Source organism: Microtus oregoni, unplaced genomic scaffold (genome assembly GCF_018167655.1).
Source record: "Microtus oregoni isolate MIOR12 unplaced genomic scaffold, Mior012 000052F_ref0000163, whole genome shotgun sequence".
Classification (NCBI taxonomy): domain Eukaryota; kingdom Metazoa; phylum Chordata; class Mammalia; order Rodentia; family Cricetidae; genus Microtus; species Microtus oregoni.
Window position 1 is genome coordinate 2,921,551 of NW_024543828.1, and position 17,297 is coordinate 2,938,847.

Sequence of the window (17,297 nt, forward strand, 5' to 3'; positions counted from 1 at the left end):
AATACTGTCAATTTAGTTCTACAATGTAGTTTTCATCTACAAGTATAACATCATTTTTTTATTCCTGGAGGCAGTTCTTAAAAGAAACCACTTTAATAACTAATGACTATCAATAAGGAAAAAAGTAGCAAAAGACAGGAAAGATTTTAAATCCAATTCCTCTTCTACCCACCTACATACATCCATAAAAAAATAAGCAAAAATGAATAATACATACTATACTTTGTGTTATACACAGGTTGGATTTACAAATGCTTATAGAATTAAATAAAAGTATTTATTAGTGGTTAATACGATAATGTACAAAATTAATGAATAAATGATAAAAAAGTTAAAAGTAAAAGACAAAAATATTAGAAATGAATCATTAATTCAGAAAACTTGAACTTCAGAAGGATAGATAACCCACTCTATTTGAAACATATTTCTGCATAATAATATTAGTCTGTTTTCTGATATCACTTTCATTAAAGCATCTATTTTGTACATCTTTAAATATTAGCAAATACTTTATGGGTCCAGATCATTATCTGCACAATATGTAATTTTAATATTTACCTTACCCATCTGTAGATTTCCTAAAATAATTCAATGAGAAAATGTATGGATTGTCCATCTTTACATCCTATAAGATGAGAAAATAGAAACACAAATGAAAGGTAATATAGTATGGGTAATTATAATAGTGAAAAAAAAGTTTGTTGAAATCACTATAGCCAGTATTATAATGCCTTTATTAACAAATATACTGGCTGAATCATGTCTCACCTCCCAAAAGAAAAACATACCTACTCAGATTCTGGTTTATAAATAAGGATTTTTCAATTTTAAGTAAGATTTCTCCTATGACATTAATGCAGATTAGGATGTTTAGTGTGGGAAGTCCTTCTGTATATGTGTTTCTTTTATTGGTTAATAAAGAAGCTGCTTTTGGAAAATGGCTTAACAGAAGATATATAAAGAGTAGTCAGAGTCAGGAAGAAACCATGTAGCACCACCGGAGACAGATATTGGACAGAACTTTACCTATTAAGCCACAAACATGTGACAATACACAGATTAATGGAGATGAGTTAGTCTAGGATATAAAAGTTAGCCAGAAATATGCTTAAACTATTGGTCAAACAGTATTTCAGATAATACAAATTTCTGTGTGATTATTTCAGAAATCTTGGTAACCAGGAAATGAACAAACAGCTTTTTTTCCAACAGATGTTGGCAAGGAAAGATAAAAAAGCTTGGTCACAGTTGCCTAAATAAGAAAGCAGAAACAAAATAAGGAGTGGGTTTCTGAAATATTAACTAGAGCCTTCAGTGGTGTGGCCATGCTTATCCTTTTACTGCAGGAATCTAATTTTAGATCTGTGAGATAATAAATTTGTTGGTATGCTATTTAGTCATGTTGCTTTAATATGTTGATTTTAAGTAACTAAGAGAATAAGTTTAGGTTTTGAAAATACATCCTGACCCATGATAGAAATTATTCTAGAATATCCAACTTGATACATTTTACTGAATTTTTCCATGACTTGTTTTCTGAGCCATGGCTTTATTCAGATCTTGAGGTCATGTCATAAATTATCATCAACCATGCTCAAATTCTTTCTACACAATACAACTGCTAAGTTAAATAAATTTAGTGTAATGTATTGCAATTCTTCATTGAATTCAGTGTTTGTTGGAAATTAGAACAGCTGTCATTGATCACAAAGCTCAATTCAGAGTTAGAAAATACAGCACTTACTGAAACTGTGGGGCTACGTATATTTCAGTGCTATAGCACTTAACCATCATCATCATCAAGACTTTGCTCTCATCTATAACCCAACCAAAAAATAAAAGTAAGGAAAAACAATAAAAACAACACTATGAATTGAAGAATGTCTCTTGTATTATTTTGGCCTTCTTTTCATCACATAGTAAATGGAATTAGTTTTATGTGCAGGAAAAAGAATGGATAAAGAGGACCCGTCCTCCCGTCGGGCTGGCTGGGCATCTGTCCCCAAGGGTCGCTACAAGGTCTTCACCCCTCAGTAAAGTAGCAGAAATGCTGAGCTTCCTGAGAAGAACGCTTGGCCGCCGGTCTATGCATAAACATGCTGAAAGGGAGCGACTCCGAGAGCCACAGCGTGCTGCCACACACATTTCCCCAGCTGGAGATGCCAAGTCCATCATCACATGCAGGGTGTCCCTTCTGGATGGTACAGATGTTAAGGTGAACTTGCCGGAAAAAGCCAAAGGACAGGAGCTGTTCGATCAAATTATGTATCACCTGGACTTGATTGAAAGTGACTATTTTGGTCTGAGATTCATGGATTCAGCCCAAGTAGCTCGTTGGTTGGATGGTACAAAAAGCATCAAAAAACAAATAAAATTTGGTTCATCCTATTGTCTTCATCTTCGGGTTAAGTTTTATTCCTCGGAACCAAACAATCTTCGTGAGGAGCTAACTCGGTATTTATTTGTTCTGCAGTTAAAACAAGAATATTAACCTTCATCAGGCTATGAAAGGAGACAGAGACAGAGACCCACATTGGAGCACAGGACTGAAATCTCAAGGTCCAAATCAGGAGCAGAAGGAGAGAGAGCACGAGCAAGGAACTCAGGACCGCGAGGGGTGCACCCACACACTGAGACAATGGGGATGTTCTATAGGGAACTCACCAAGGCCAGCTGGCCTGGGGCTGGAAAAGCCTGGGATAAAACCGGACTCTCTGAACATAGAGGACAATGAGGACTCCTGAGAACTCAAGAAAAATGGCAATGGGTTTTTTGATCCTACTGCACGTACTGGCTTTGTGGGAGCCTAGGCAGTTTGGATGCTCACCTTACCAGACCTGGATGGAGGTGGGCGGTCCTTGGACTTCCCACAGGGCAGGGAACCCTGATTGCTCTTTGGGAAGACGAGGGAGGAGGACTTGATAGGGGGATGGGGAGGGAAATGGGAGGTGGTGGCGGGGAGGAGGCAGAAATCTTTAATAAATAAATAAATAAATAAATAATAAAAAAAATATATTCTCAGTGGAAAATTAGAGTGTCCCTTTGATACAGCCGTTCAGTTGGCCACTTATAATCTGCAAGCTTAGCTTGGCGACAATGATCTCACTGAACATAGTCCTGAACTTGTCTCCGAGTTCAGATTTCTGCCCATTCAGACCAAAGAGATGGAGCTGGCTATTTTTGAGAAATGGAAGGAATACAGAGGTCATACACCAGCACAAGCTGAAACCAATTATCTGAATAAAGCCAAATGGCTAGAAATGTATGGAGTTGATATGCACGTGGTCAAGGCTAGAGATGGAAATGTCTATAGCTTAGGACTAACTCCAACAAGAGTCCTTGTTTTTGAAGGAGAAACCAAAATCAGCTTGTTTTTCTGGCCCAAGATAACCAGAATGGATTTTAAGAAAAATAAATTAACTCTGGTGGTTGTGGAAGATGATGATCGGGGTAAAGAAGAGGAGCACACCTTTGTATTTAGACTGGATCATCCAAAGGCCTGCAAACACTTATGGAAATGTGCAGTGGAGCACCGTGCCTTCTTCCATCTCCGAAGACCTGTCCAAAAGAGTTCTCATCGATCGGGATTCATTCGACTAGGATCACAATTTAGATATAGTGGAAAAACTTAATATCAGACCACAAAAACTAACAAAGCAAGAAGATCGACCTCCTTTGAAAGAAGGCCCAGCAAGCGATACTCCCGGCAGACCCTACAGATGAAAGCAAGCACAACAAAACCTGAAGATCTTGGTGTTCATAATACTTCAACCCAGAAAAATGACTCCCAACAGGCTTGGGGTGTGAGGTCTCCTGTGCCTGTGATCCCTTCCTCAATATCTGGTCCTGTGCTGGTGTAGATAGAGAATCTTCTGCAGAATTCTGCAGCAAACCAACACAACAGGAAAAGAATTCCAAACATTTCTACGTTGGGAGTGTCTCAGCAACAACAAGGACAGGCTCTCTGCTACCAGTGACTGCTGTCAGCGAGGTGGAAACCAGTGGAGCACAAGGGCCTTGCCCACACCCCAGACTGCACATAGAAACTACACTGATTTTGTTCATGAGCACAATGTGAAGAATTCAGGAACCCACTATGATGCTCATTTTTCTGGCTGTGCAGCCATGACCGAGATATGAGCTGTTACACATTTTAGGCCATGGGACTCTGCCATCCAGGTTGATAATGTGTTTTGTGATGTTTATAGAGGACTGATTCCATTGGGAGTATTGGAGATAATTTATTTCATACCGAGTCACTAGTTATACAGTGCTGTAATTGACCTCTGTGGAAGGGAAGGGGATGGCAAGGAGCTGTAAGCTGTCACTGGTGATGGCAGGTGTTACTACTGTGTTGAAAGGGGATGCGTACCACTGTGGCCTTGGGAAAGGTGTTCAGAATTTTAACATTTAATGTGTCACTCAGAGAATCAGGATGTTGTGTTTATGGTAAACTGTCGGTGGTCATCCTCCCACATGTCAATTGAGTAGACAGAATTTAAAAAAATAAGATGCAAGAAAGCACACCCAAAAGGAGTCATAATCAGTCATGGTGTCCCAGCCTTTTGTGGTGCTGTCTGTAATAATACTGTTCTCACATACTGCATTCTAAAGTGACCCATGCCTTAGTTTCCCTAAGTACCTGTGGTTGTAATAAATCTTTACTATACTTTATTTTTAATAAACATATTTTGTTACCACAGGTCTAGAAACTGCAATAACGGTATGATTTGTGTAGAGATAAGACTGAATGGTTACACTACTAGCTAGTGGTTATACTAAATACAAAACGGAAAACTTTCTTTGCCTGTAACCTTTTTCTTTTTCATTGAAAATCCTTGACAAATCACTCACGTATATAACACCTTCCTAATCTGGCCTTACATAGCCTTAAAATAAAGTTCTGAAGTCAAAAGGGTACCATTTTGAGATGAGTTGCATATATTTCACACTTTTAGGCTTTTTTGAACCTTGCACTGTAGTTAATTCAAGCTTTTTGGTTTAATTCACTGGAGGCAAACTAGGTGGTAGAGTACATTTCTGATGATTGAGACACTACTGTAAAGAAGCAGTGTTTTTTCTTACAGATATTTTAAATTTTGAAAAGTTTCTGAACTTTATGTAAGGAGAAATTTGAAGGTTTATATTGAGAACTGTTGATACTTTGAACTAATGAAGCTTTTTAATAAACAACCTATTGTTTACTGGTCCGGCTTACCTCAGAGGTTGGCTTCATCCTACAGGTTCTCCCTGCTGGGCAAGGAAGACAACTTCAGGTTCCTGGTGCAGATATAATAGGGCTTGTTGGTAGAAGACAAATATGTAAATCAAAACATTTAGAGCATGAAATCTGGGCAAGTCTTCATCTGCTTTATCACCATATAAGGGGATAATTGCCTAAATTTGTTATAGATAGATATGGGATGGATGTTCAAAATATTAACAATCTTGAGTAAGAGTTAGATAGCCCAACCTTCAAGACAATCATTACACAGTGTGCTTTAAATAGGCACTAATTTTATGGCCCTCTGAGGTTTTTTTTTTTTTTTTGCTTTGTTTTTTTTGGTTTCTTTTTTGCTTAGATTATAGTTACTAAATATTAAAAAAATGGATAAAGAAAGTGTGGAATATATACACTATATAAGCATTAGAGTACTACTCATTGGTAAAAAAAAGACATCTTGAATTTTGCATACAAATGGATGAAAATAGAAAACACTATCCTGAGTGAGATAACCCAGACCCAAAAAGATGAATATGGTATGTACTCACTCATTTGTTGACTCTAGCCATAAACCAAGACATTAAGCCTATAGTTCACAAGCCCATTGAAATGGAGGAAGGTCATTGGTTAAAAACTAAAGAAACTGCTTGGCCCTCATAGGTTAAAACATAGGTGGGTGGAGTAAACAGAACAGAATGCTGGGAGGAAAAGGAAGTGAGCTCAGACTCGACAGCTCTGCTCTCTGGAGCAGAGGCCATGCTCCCCTCTCCCAGACACACGCGATGAAGCTCTGACCCAGGATGGACTTAGGCTAGAATCTTCCCAGTAAGTGCACCTTGGGGTGCTAGACACATTATTAGAAATGGGCTAGTCCAGGTGCAAGAGTTAGCCAAGAAGAGGCTAGATATAATGGGCCAAGCAGTGTTTAAAAGAATACAGTTTGTGTGTTGTTATTTCGGGGCATAAGCTAGCAGGCAGCCGGGAGCCAGGGTGCTGGGGAAGCAGCCCTGCAGCTCCCTCAACATCCTTGGACAGCAGAGAAGAGGGTGTCTGAACTGTCCTTGCCCCACTATCACACCGATGATTGTCTCGAATATCACCATAGAATCTTCATCTGGCTATGGATGGAGATAGAGAAGGAGACCCTCATCAGAGCAATGGACTGAGCTCCCAAGGTCCAGTTGAAGGGCAGAAGGAGGGAGAAGATGAGCAAGGAAGCCAGGACATCGAGGGGTTGATCCACCAACTGAGGCAGTGTGCCTGTTTTAATGGGACCTCACCAAATCAAGCTGGAGTGGGTCTGAACAAGCATGTAACCAAACCGGACTCCCTGATTGTGGCTGACAATAGGGGCTGACTGAGAAGCTATTGATAAAGGCACTGGGACTTGTTTCTACTATATGTTCTGGCTTTTTGTGACCCTAGTCTGTAGGATGCACAGCTCCCTAAGCCTGGATGTAGCAGGGAAGGGGGTTGGACTTCCCACAAGGCAGGGTTCCCTGCCCTCTCTCAAGCAGGGAGGGGAAGGGAGAAGGGGGAGTGGGGGAGCGGGAGGGTATTGGGAGTAGGGAAGGAAGTGTAAATATTTGAATGGAAAAATAAAAAAAATAAAGAAAAACAATAAAAACAACACTATGAATTGAAGAATGTCACTTGTATTATTTTGGCCTTTTTCTCACATAGTAAATAGAATTAGTTTTATGTACAGGATAAAGCATTCATGACCCTTCTCTGTACCCAATATGCCCAAAATTTCCTTATACAGTGACTTATATCATACACTGTATTTTTTGACAACAGAGACACTGGACATAACACTTTAAAAGGCTTTTATATTAACTTATTGACAATTATAGAAAACTCAATTTTGCCCCAAGAAGTAAAACATCAGGGGGTTCATTTTTTTTTGAAAAATCATATTAAATTTCAGACATATGCCACTGAAAACTGAAAGTCATATACTCCCCACCAACAACCATCATATTTGTGAAACTATTACCTCAAAATGGATTCTAATAATAATAATTTGGTTTGCCTAGCAGGCTTTTTTACACATTAGAAAAATACTATATATGCTTGTAACTTATAAAGGCTTTCTTTCTGAAAGAGAAAGTAATACACAAATTTCAATTTAGTACATAATTAGCAATAAGTAAAGGTCATTATAAGACAATAATAAATACGGACGGTGGAGAGAAGAAATAGTATCATTTTCCACGCTGATTTGACGACTGAAGACTGAATAAGCACGTGATTAATAGGAGGAAATGATACAATTTCCTTTCAATTTTATGTGACTGGAGAACTTCAGAAATAAGAACCTAAAAAAATAGAGAGCTCTATGTGTCCTTATGTTCAAAACTGGTGCGGAAAGATGAAGGCTGAAAGATCAGACGCTTATAAAAAAAGGAATTCAATATTAGCTCAAAAATAAGAAATAGAACAATGTTTATTAAAAGGTAAAATTTACAAAGTCAGTATTCTCTGCTTGTATGATGGATGAAGATCAGATCCAAAGCAAACCGAACATCATACGCCCCAGGGGGAAGCAGAAAGGAAGGGGCCGGATGGGCTTCTGCATCCAGGTAAATAGTCTATGAGGCCATGCCCCAGTAGGCGGGTAGGTGCTAGCTATACACCTTCCCACAGCACCTCCCGCTTTTGTTTAAATAAGAGAGTTCTAATCCTATTACAAAATTATATACAATAAGAACAAATATCCTATTCTAACTAGCTTAAGTCTTGTATAATAAATAACTTGGCTAAGACATGAGAGGAAAGTGACTATATTCCTCTAGTCTTCAACCCCATCAAAGATCCAAGAAGGGAAATAATGCTACCTGAGTAATTAGGAAGTGCAATCAAACAACTTCCAAAACATGCCACAAAGCATAGGACAACTGGCTACCTGGGCAATCACCCAAAGTCACATTTGAAATGTTGAAACAACCAACTTTTGCTAAGGCCTAGAATAACTGACAGATTATTTTTAAAGGCAAGAAAATTTCCAAAACTCTCTTACCGTGTCTTAGCAACATTTGACAGTCCTGCTTATCCATTTTTGGATACTATGTATTTTGTCAGTAGTTGAGGTATGGGCAGTTCTTTTCCCAGAGCCCAGTTTTGTCAAGAAGAAGAAAAGCTCCAAGTGGAGTGTCTTTGGTGCTCAACATTCTCTCGGGAGTAGATCGGTGTTACCAGGAGTGATTGTGTTTCACTACCACAGAAATCTAAGTTAAATTAAATGCCATTTTTACAGCTCTTTTAAGAGGTTGAAGATTATTTATCTGTACAGAATATATTTTCTATGGATCTAAAGAACCTGATTAGTCTAACTATAAATATGACATAGATGACTATTGATCTATAATTTTTAATACCTTTCTAACTAAAGACTAAGACAATAAACAACTGAGCAATAAATAAGGACAATAACCTCTAAATGTAAACAACATGTAAGTATCTTGATCAGAGGTGAAAATGTACACTTCAATATGGTATAGATATATATGTATGTATCAATACATAAACAATATATAAGCATTTCAATCAGAGGTGGAAATGTATGCTGCAATATGATATATATATATATGTATATATATATATATATATATATACATATATATATATAAGTGTTGTAAACAGAGGTAGAAGCATGCATGCATACAATATTCAATATAATTTAACTTTGTATCCATATACAAGAATCTATACCAATGTGATTGTCTACAAACAATAACTCACAAATACCAATCTATTATCCTATCATTCGATTTCCCTCTTTCTTAAAAAAAAAGATCCATGAGCTTATAGAATTACTCCCCCAACCCTCAACTGTACACCAATTTTAATCAACCCCTAAATGATGTCCCTAAGCCTGAGGGCAAACTTAGCTGTGAGAGGGGATGTCATATTCTAGAATTACTTCCAGCTGTCACTGGGACGACATTCTTTCTAGGGGATCCTGTGAGAGTAAAATGATAGTTAAATTTCAAGATCAATGTCTGGTAAGATTACAAGAAGTCTCTGAGTATTTTGTGTAAGTCTTGCCAGAATGCTGTAAAAGATGTGCACCATTTCAGCTAATCAAGTTGGAACCATCTTGTGCAGCTGGTACCAAAAACAGTTCTTATAGTAGCACTATCAGTATCATGATGTCTTATCAACCAGGTGTAATTGTTGTTGTGGGGCCCCATCTTGTTCCTGGAAACTTCAAAAATTATTGCAGGAAAATTTGTTGTTCATTGTTGAAAACTTAAACATTATATATATATATATATATATATATATATATATATATATATATTCAATGAAAGGCATGATGAAGACAAAAATAGATATGAAGAAAAGTAAAGATGTTTTCTAAATTCATTTTTCCTTCTGTCCCATATCATGGCTTTTGACATGAGACAAAAACTCTGGGTTTTTCTCTTAAAAACAGGCTTGGAATTAGAGAGGGACTGAGCCTGTGTCCAACTCCAAAACCAGCTCTCTCTGTCTCTCTGTCTCTGTCTCTGTCTCTCTCTCTCTCTCTCTCTCTCTCTATATATATATATATATATAACTTTTTTACTTAGGGAACATATTTGATTTTCGTGTTTATCTTTATTGGGTAGTAATTGTTTCCATCTGTCAGTATTGAAACATCTAGGGTCCCTTGAAATTTTTGAAGATGAGTGCTTTCCTGCAGAGATAAGAACAGAACCCTGCCCCCACCCTATATGTTTTTCTTACCACCTGTATGATTATCATCATTGTGGATGAGCTTTCATTTTTCCTTTCCAAGAGGTTTCTCCTCTTAAAACCAAAACTTTACTAATTTTGATGGTATCCACAATTTTTCATCTCCTGTGGAAACAAAAGCAAAACCCCTTTTGCAATGCAGCACATCTCCTGGCTTACATTGTGAGATCAACACATCCTTGAAATAAACTGGTGGTCTCACACTAAAAACTCCCTTGGGACAGGTATGTTATTAAAAAAAAATACTGTTCAGGCAAAAGCAAATCTGTCTGGGCAGGGGGAGGACTCAACCTCCAGCCTGGGTGGGAAGTTCAAAACCACATGGCACCAAGTGAAGGCAGAGAGATCGGACACTTATAAAAAAAGGAATCCCATACTAGCTCAGAAATAAAAAAAAAATAGACTGATATTTATTAAAAGGTAAAACTTACAAACTCAGGATTCTCTGCTTGAATGATGGATGAAGATCAGATCCAAAGCAAACAGAACAGCGAACGGCCCAGGGGGAAGCAGAAAGGAAGGAGCCGGAAGGGCTTCTGCATCCAGGTAAATAGTCTATGAGGCCACACACCAGTAGGCAGGTAGTTGCTAGCTATAAACCTTACTGCAGCAGAAAGAGGTATGTGGGGATAAGTATGAGTAATCAGAAATAAACTAGATGGAGATGAGATTATTTGTTCATATTCTTCTGCATGTTCTGGTACCTTCTGTACCAAGTCTGTTACTTTCATAAGGGTATATGAAAGGTTGTCTTAAGTGACCATCTTATGACATGTTTGAAATGAAGGTGAGAGATCAAACAGATATTGCTTCTGTACTTCTTTCAAAGGCCAGGATATTTAGAGGTAGTGCATTCTGTACCTCATTACCACTCTGAGGATTTATTAGAAATATTTTCTGTAGTTTTTGCTCCTGATATTTAAATACTATTGTAGAGATGTAAGTATCATGAATTACTTTTCTTTCTTTATCATATTGAGATTCAGCACAACTATCTCCTACTTAATGCATGCATGAGACACATTGAAACAGGATACATTGGGGATGTTATAAATTGGTCTCAATGGGGGAAATGAAGGTAGAATTTTCTGCCTTCTCTACACTTCTATGTCTATTTATATGTCATGATTCACTTCTTTGAATATAAGGCATTCATTAGAATAATTTCTTGAATTGTTAGCTTTGTCAGTAGACTCATATTTAAGAAGAAGATGGAGTGAGCCCGCTGTGGAGTGAGTGAGTTCCCGACCCGCGGCAACAGCCTGGGACACGGGGCCCTGACATTCCTCATCCCCCTATACTTCGTGGTCTTTCTGCAGGGGCTATAATCTCTGGCTACTTCCTCTCTCTTCCTACCCCACCCAGCTTGCATCCAGAAAACCCATCTCTTCTGCCTGCATCCCTTCTTCAGGCCAATAACATCACCCAGCTCAGCCTGTTTGGGCGCTGGGACCCAGTCGTGAGTGCAACCAGGTGGGCAGAAGTCCCTTTGTCTTAATAGCCTGCCTGCAACAAGCAAGGTAGGCATTTTGTTTGTGAGCTACCTGACCAGCAAGGAGACCTGATCTTGGTACCAGAAGATCCATCAGTGGACAAGGAGATCTGCCTGATCCTGTAAAAGAAGATCCATAGGGGAACATTCAGAGGAAGAGATGGGCAGGCGCCAATGCAAGAATTCACCCAACAATCTGAAAAACAACATGAAACCACCAGAACATAGCGACCTCACAACAGGAGGACATGAACACCTTAATCAAGAAGAAGTAGAAAAAATTGACTTAATGAAATTGATAGGGGCCCTTAAACAGGAGGTGAAAAACTCCCTTAACGAAATGGATAAGAAGAATAACAAAAAACATGAAGAACTGAGTAAATCCATAAATGATATCCTAGGAAACCAAGAAAAAAACAATAAAACAGATAATGGAAACAGTTCAAGAGTTGAAACCTGAAATGGAGGCAAGGAAGAAAATACAAACTGAGGACTGGCTGGATATGGAAAATCTAGGTAAACAAATAGAGACTACAGAAACAAGCATAACCAACAGAATACAAGAGATAGAAGAAAGAATCTCAGATTCTGAATATACCATAGAGAAAATAAATGCACTGATTAAAGAAAACAGCAAATACAACAAATACTCATCATAAAACATTCACAAAATCTGGGACACAATAAAAAGACCAAACCTAAGAATAATAGGGGTAGAAGAAGGAGAAGTGCCGCTCAACAGCCCAGAAAATATATGTAATAAAATTATAAAAGAAAACTTTCCCAACATAAAGAAAGATACTCCTATTAAGGTTCAAGAAGCATACAGAACACCAAATAGACTGGGTCAAAAAAAATATCCCCTCGGCATATAATAATCAAAACATATAGAATAAATAAAGAATATTAAGAGCTGCAAAGGAAAAAAGGTCAAGTTACTTATAAAGGTAAACCTATCAGACTTACACCTGACTTCTCCATGAAAGCCAGAAGGTCCTGGATAGATGTACTGCAGAAACTAAGAGACCATGGATGCAAGCCCAGACTACCCAGGCAAGCTTTCATTCACTATAAATGGAGAAAACAAAATTTTCCAGGATAAAAACAAATTTAAACAATATGTAGCCACAAATCCAGCCTTACAGAAAATAATAGAAGGAAAATCACAAACCAAGGAGTCCAACAGTGACCACAATAACTCAGACATTAAGTGATCCTTCACCAGCACAACTCGAAGAAGGGAAACACACAAACTCTACAACCAAAAAAAAATGACCATAGTTAAAAACCACTGGTTATTAATATCACTTAATATCAATGGACACAACTCACCTATAAAAAGGCACATGCTAAGAAATTGGATACAAAAACAGGAGCCAACATTCTGCTGTTTACAAGAAACATACATCAACCACAAAGACAGGCATCTACTCAGAGTAAAGGTCTGGGAAAAGGCTTATCAAGCAAATGGACCTAAGAAACAAGCAGGTGTGGCCATACTAATTTCTAACAAATTTGACTTCAAACTAAAATCAATCAGAAGAGATGGAGAGGGACATTTTATACTCATAACAGGAACAGTTCATCAGTATGAAGTCTCGATCCTGAATATCTAAGCCCCAAATATAAAAGCACCCACTTATGTAAAAGAAACATTACTCAAACTCAAGGTAGTCATCAAAAAACACACACTAACAGTAGGAAACTTCAACACTCCACTCTCACCAATGGAAAGGTCAATCAGACAGAAACCTAACAGAGAAATAAGAGAATTAATGGAAGTAATGATTCAAATGGACTTACCAGACATCTATATAACATTCTACCCAAATAGGAAAGAATATACCTTCTTAATGGAGGAAGGTCATTGGTTAATTAATAAAGATACTGCTTGGCCTGATAGGTTAGAACATAGGTGGATGGAGTAAACAGAACAGAATGCTGGGAGGAAGAGGAAGTGAGCTCAGACTCCATAGCTCTCCTCTCTGAGGCATATGCAATGAAGCTCCAACCCAGGATGGACATAGGCTAGAATCTTCCTGGTAAGCACACCTCGTGGTGCTACACAAGTTAATAGAAATGGGCCAAACAGTGTTTATATGAATATAGTTTGTGTGTTGTTATTTTTGGGCATAAGCTAGCCAGGCAGCTGGGAGTTGGGTGGAACACAGCCCGCAGCTCCTTCTACATAATGGCGCCCACGTTAATAACTACATCCACAAAAAGCCTGAGGAGGCTTAGGAAAGAATAGAGTATAGCATGTTTTCATGGTAGCAGTAATTTCTTGGGTCTGCTCTGCTTGCTAGAGGCAAGCAAGCACTCTCATCTAAGAGAGGCTTCCTGACTTAGCTTTAGCTGCAAAACCCTGCAGTTCTTTTTTTTTCTTCCGAGACAGAGTTTCTCTGTGACTTTGGAGCCTGTCCTGGAACTAGCTCTGTAGACCAGGCTGTTCTCGAACTCACAGAGATCTGCCTGCCTCTGCCTCCTGAGTGCTGGGATTAAAGGTGTGCACCACCATCGCCCGGCAACCCTGCAGTTCTTAAGAGGTCGTGCCACGAAACACTTAAATGGTGTTGATAAAAGCCGACTGAATGCTTGTTTGTTTTCAGCAATAGCAGGAAAAAACCCGAGTTGTTTTAAAATGCCAGGTTTGTGGGCCATCCTACCAGGACAAACTCTGATACTTTGAGGCAGGAGGTCAGGTACAAAGAGAGCATTTGAGTTTTGTAGCTTGTTTGCTGGCAAGGATCTTGAAATGCCATATAGTTGGGGCAATAAAAATGGCTACAGGTGGTATCTCTGCCATGAGGCTGGAAAGCTAATGAATGGGCTGGATCTAGCCGGCAAAGCCACGGCTTTAATCCTACCCATATTGCTCAGTAATTTAAAGGCTCGTGTGGTCAGATAAAGAGAGATATACAGTAAAGAGATATTGAAAAACAAACAAAAAATCCTTTAAATGATTTACAATGTGTTAAAAATATATGCAGGCTAAAAGTTCAATTTATTAAAGTAAAAAAAGGAAGAAAGAGAGTAGTTGGGTGTGGTAGTGAATTTCCTCTGTGTCTGTGGTTATGTCCCCATTTTCATTTCTGATCTTATTTGTCACAAATAACATAAAATATCTTGAGGCTAGAATCTTCCTGGTAAGCACACCTCGTGGTGCTACACAAGTTAATAGAAATGGGCCAAACAGTGTTTATATGAATATAGTTTGTGTGTTGTTATTTTTGGGCATAAGCTAGCCAGGCAGTTGGGAGTTGGGTGGAACACAGCCCGCAGCTAACTAAAGAAATGAAAGACCTGTTTAACAAGAACTTTATGTATTTGAAAAAGAAACTGAAGAAGATACCAGAAAATAGAAAGATCTCCCGTGCTCTTGTATAAGTAGGATCAAAATAATAAAAATGGCAATCCTACCAAAAGCAATCTATAGATTCAATGCAATCCTCACTAAAATTCCAAAACAATTCTTCACAGATCTTGAAAGAACAATTATCGAATTCACATAAAAAAAAAAAACTAGGAGAGCCAAAACAATCCTGTATAATAATAAAAAAAAAACTTCCAGAGGCATCACCAACCCTGACATCAGGCTCTATTTTAGATCTACAATAATGAAAACAGCTTGTTATTGGCATAAAAACAGATGTTGACCAATGGAATTGAATCAAAGACCCAAATATTAATCCACACACCCATGAACACCTGATTTTTGACAAAGAATCTAAAATTATACAATGTCAAAAAGAAAGCATCTTCAACAAATGATGCTGGCATAATTGGATGTCAACATATAGAGAAATGGATACAGACCAATATTTATCATCATGCAGAAAACTCAAGTCCAAATGGATTACAGACCTATATATAAATCTGACCACACTGACCCTGATGGAAGAGAAAGTAGGAAGTAGCTTTCCATATATGGACATAGAAAATAAATTCCTAAATATAACACCAGTAACACAGACACTGAGAACAATAATAAAGAAATGGAAATTTCTGAACCTAAGAAGCTTCTGTGAAGCAAAAGACACAGTCAATAAGACAAAAAGGCAGCTACTGAATGGAAAAATATCATTATCAGACAGAGGACTGATCTCCAAAATATATAAATAACTCACGAAATTAGACATCAAAATTCCAAATAACCCAATTAAAATTGGGGTAGAGAATGAAACAGAGAAATCTCAACAGAGAAATCTCAAATGATGGAAAGACACATCAGGAAATGCCCAACATCCTTTGCCATCAGGGAAATGCAAATCAAAATGACTCTGAAAGCCTATTGTGCACCAGTCAGAATAACTAAGATAAAAAAAAATGGCAGTTTATGCTGGAAAGGAAGAGAAGGGGAACACTCCTCTATTTCTGGTGGATATCCAAACTTGTACAACCACTTTGGAAATCAGTATTGCAATTTCTTACAAAATTGAGAATTAACCTACTGCAAGACCTAGCAATACCACTCTTGGTCATATAACCAAATGATGTTCACTCATACTATAAGGACATTTGTTCAATTATGTTAACAGCAGTATTATTTGTAATAACCAGAACCTGGAAACAACCTAGATATCCCTCAGCTGAAGAATGAATAACAAAAATGTGGTACATTAGCACAATTGAGTACTACTAATTGGTTAAAAACAATGATATCTTGAAATTTGCATGTAAACAGATGAAACCAAAAAAAAAAGCATCCTGACTGAGGTAACCCCGACTCAGAAAGATGAATATGGTATGTTCATAAGTGGATTCTAAATGTAAAGCAAATGATAATGAGTCTATAGTCTATGACCCTAGAGAGGCTAAGTAATAAGGTTAACCCTATGAAAAACATATATACATCTACCTGGAAATGGTAAATAGACAAGATCACCAGAAAATATTGGAGCATGAGGGTGATAGAAAAGGGAGGGCAGAAGGGGAGGATAACTTCAGGGATCAGGATAGTCAAGATGGAAGAAGACAGAGATGAAAGCAAGGAAAGAGATATTTTAATTGAGGGAGCCATTACGGGTCTAGCAAGAAACCTGATACTAGAGAAATTCCAAGGAATCCACAAGGATGACTACAACTAAGACCCTCAACAAAAGATGAGAGAGTACCCAAATTGTCCTTGCTCTGTAGCCAGGTTGATGACTATCTTAAATATCATCATAAAACTTTCATCCAGCACCTGATGGAAACAGAGGCAGAGATCCACAGTGGAATACTGGGCTGAGCTCCGAAAGTCCAGTTGAAGACTTGGAGGAGTGAGGATATGAGCAAAGAGATTAAGACCATCATGAAGTTAATGGGAGCTAACCAACTGACCTGAAAGGAAAGGAACCAGCATGGGACCAAACTAGACCAGAGTTCTGAATATGGGTGACAGTTGTATGGCTGCAGCAGACTGTGGGGACACTGGCAGTGGCACCAGAATTTATCGCTACTGCTTGTATTTTTGGGGGGGAGGTACATATTCTCTTTGGATGGATACCTTGCTCAGCCTAGATAAAGTAGGGAGGGCTTTGAATCTTCCCTAAAGCAATGTTCCTTACCAACTCTGAGGAGTAAGTAGGGGGTGTGGTGGAAAGTTAGGTGGAAGGGATGGGAAGAGGGGAGAGAGTGTGAACAGGGATTGATATGTAAAATGAAAAAAAGATAGTTTGTTTTCTTTTAAAAATGGAAATGGGCCTCTAGTAGGCTCATTTGATTATAATGTTGTCAATTTTATTTTTATTAGCAAAATATGGCTATCATTTAATTTTTGGGGAATTTTATTAATTTTATTGAGCTCCCCATCCTTCTGACCTCTATCATGGTCTCCATGCTCACAATTGCTCAGGA

At 38.1% G+C, this 17,297-nt stretch overlaps 1 pseudogene; it reads left to right on the plus strand.

Annotated features, from left to right (window-relative positions):
- The first annotated feature begins 2,047 nt into the window (after positions 1-2,047).
- LOC121437546 lies at positions 2,048-4,140 on the plus strand (annotated as a pseudogene).
- Positions 4,141-17,297: the final 13,157 nt, after the last annotated feature.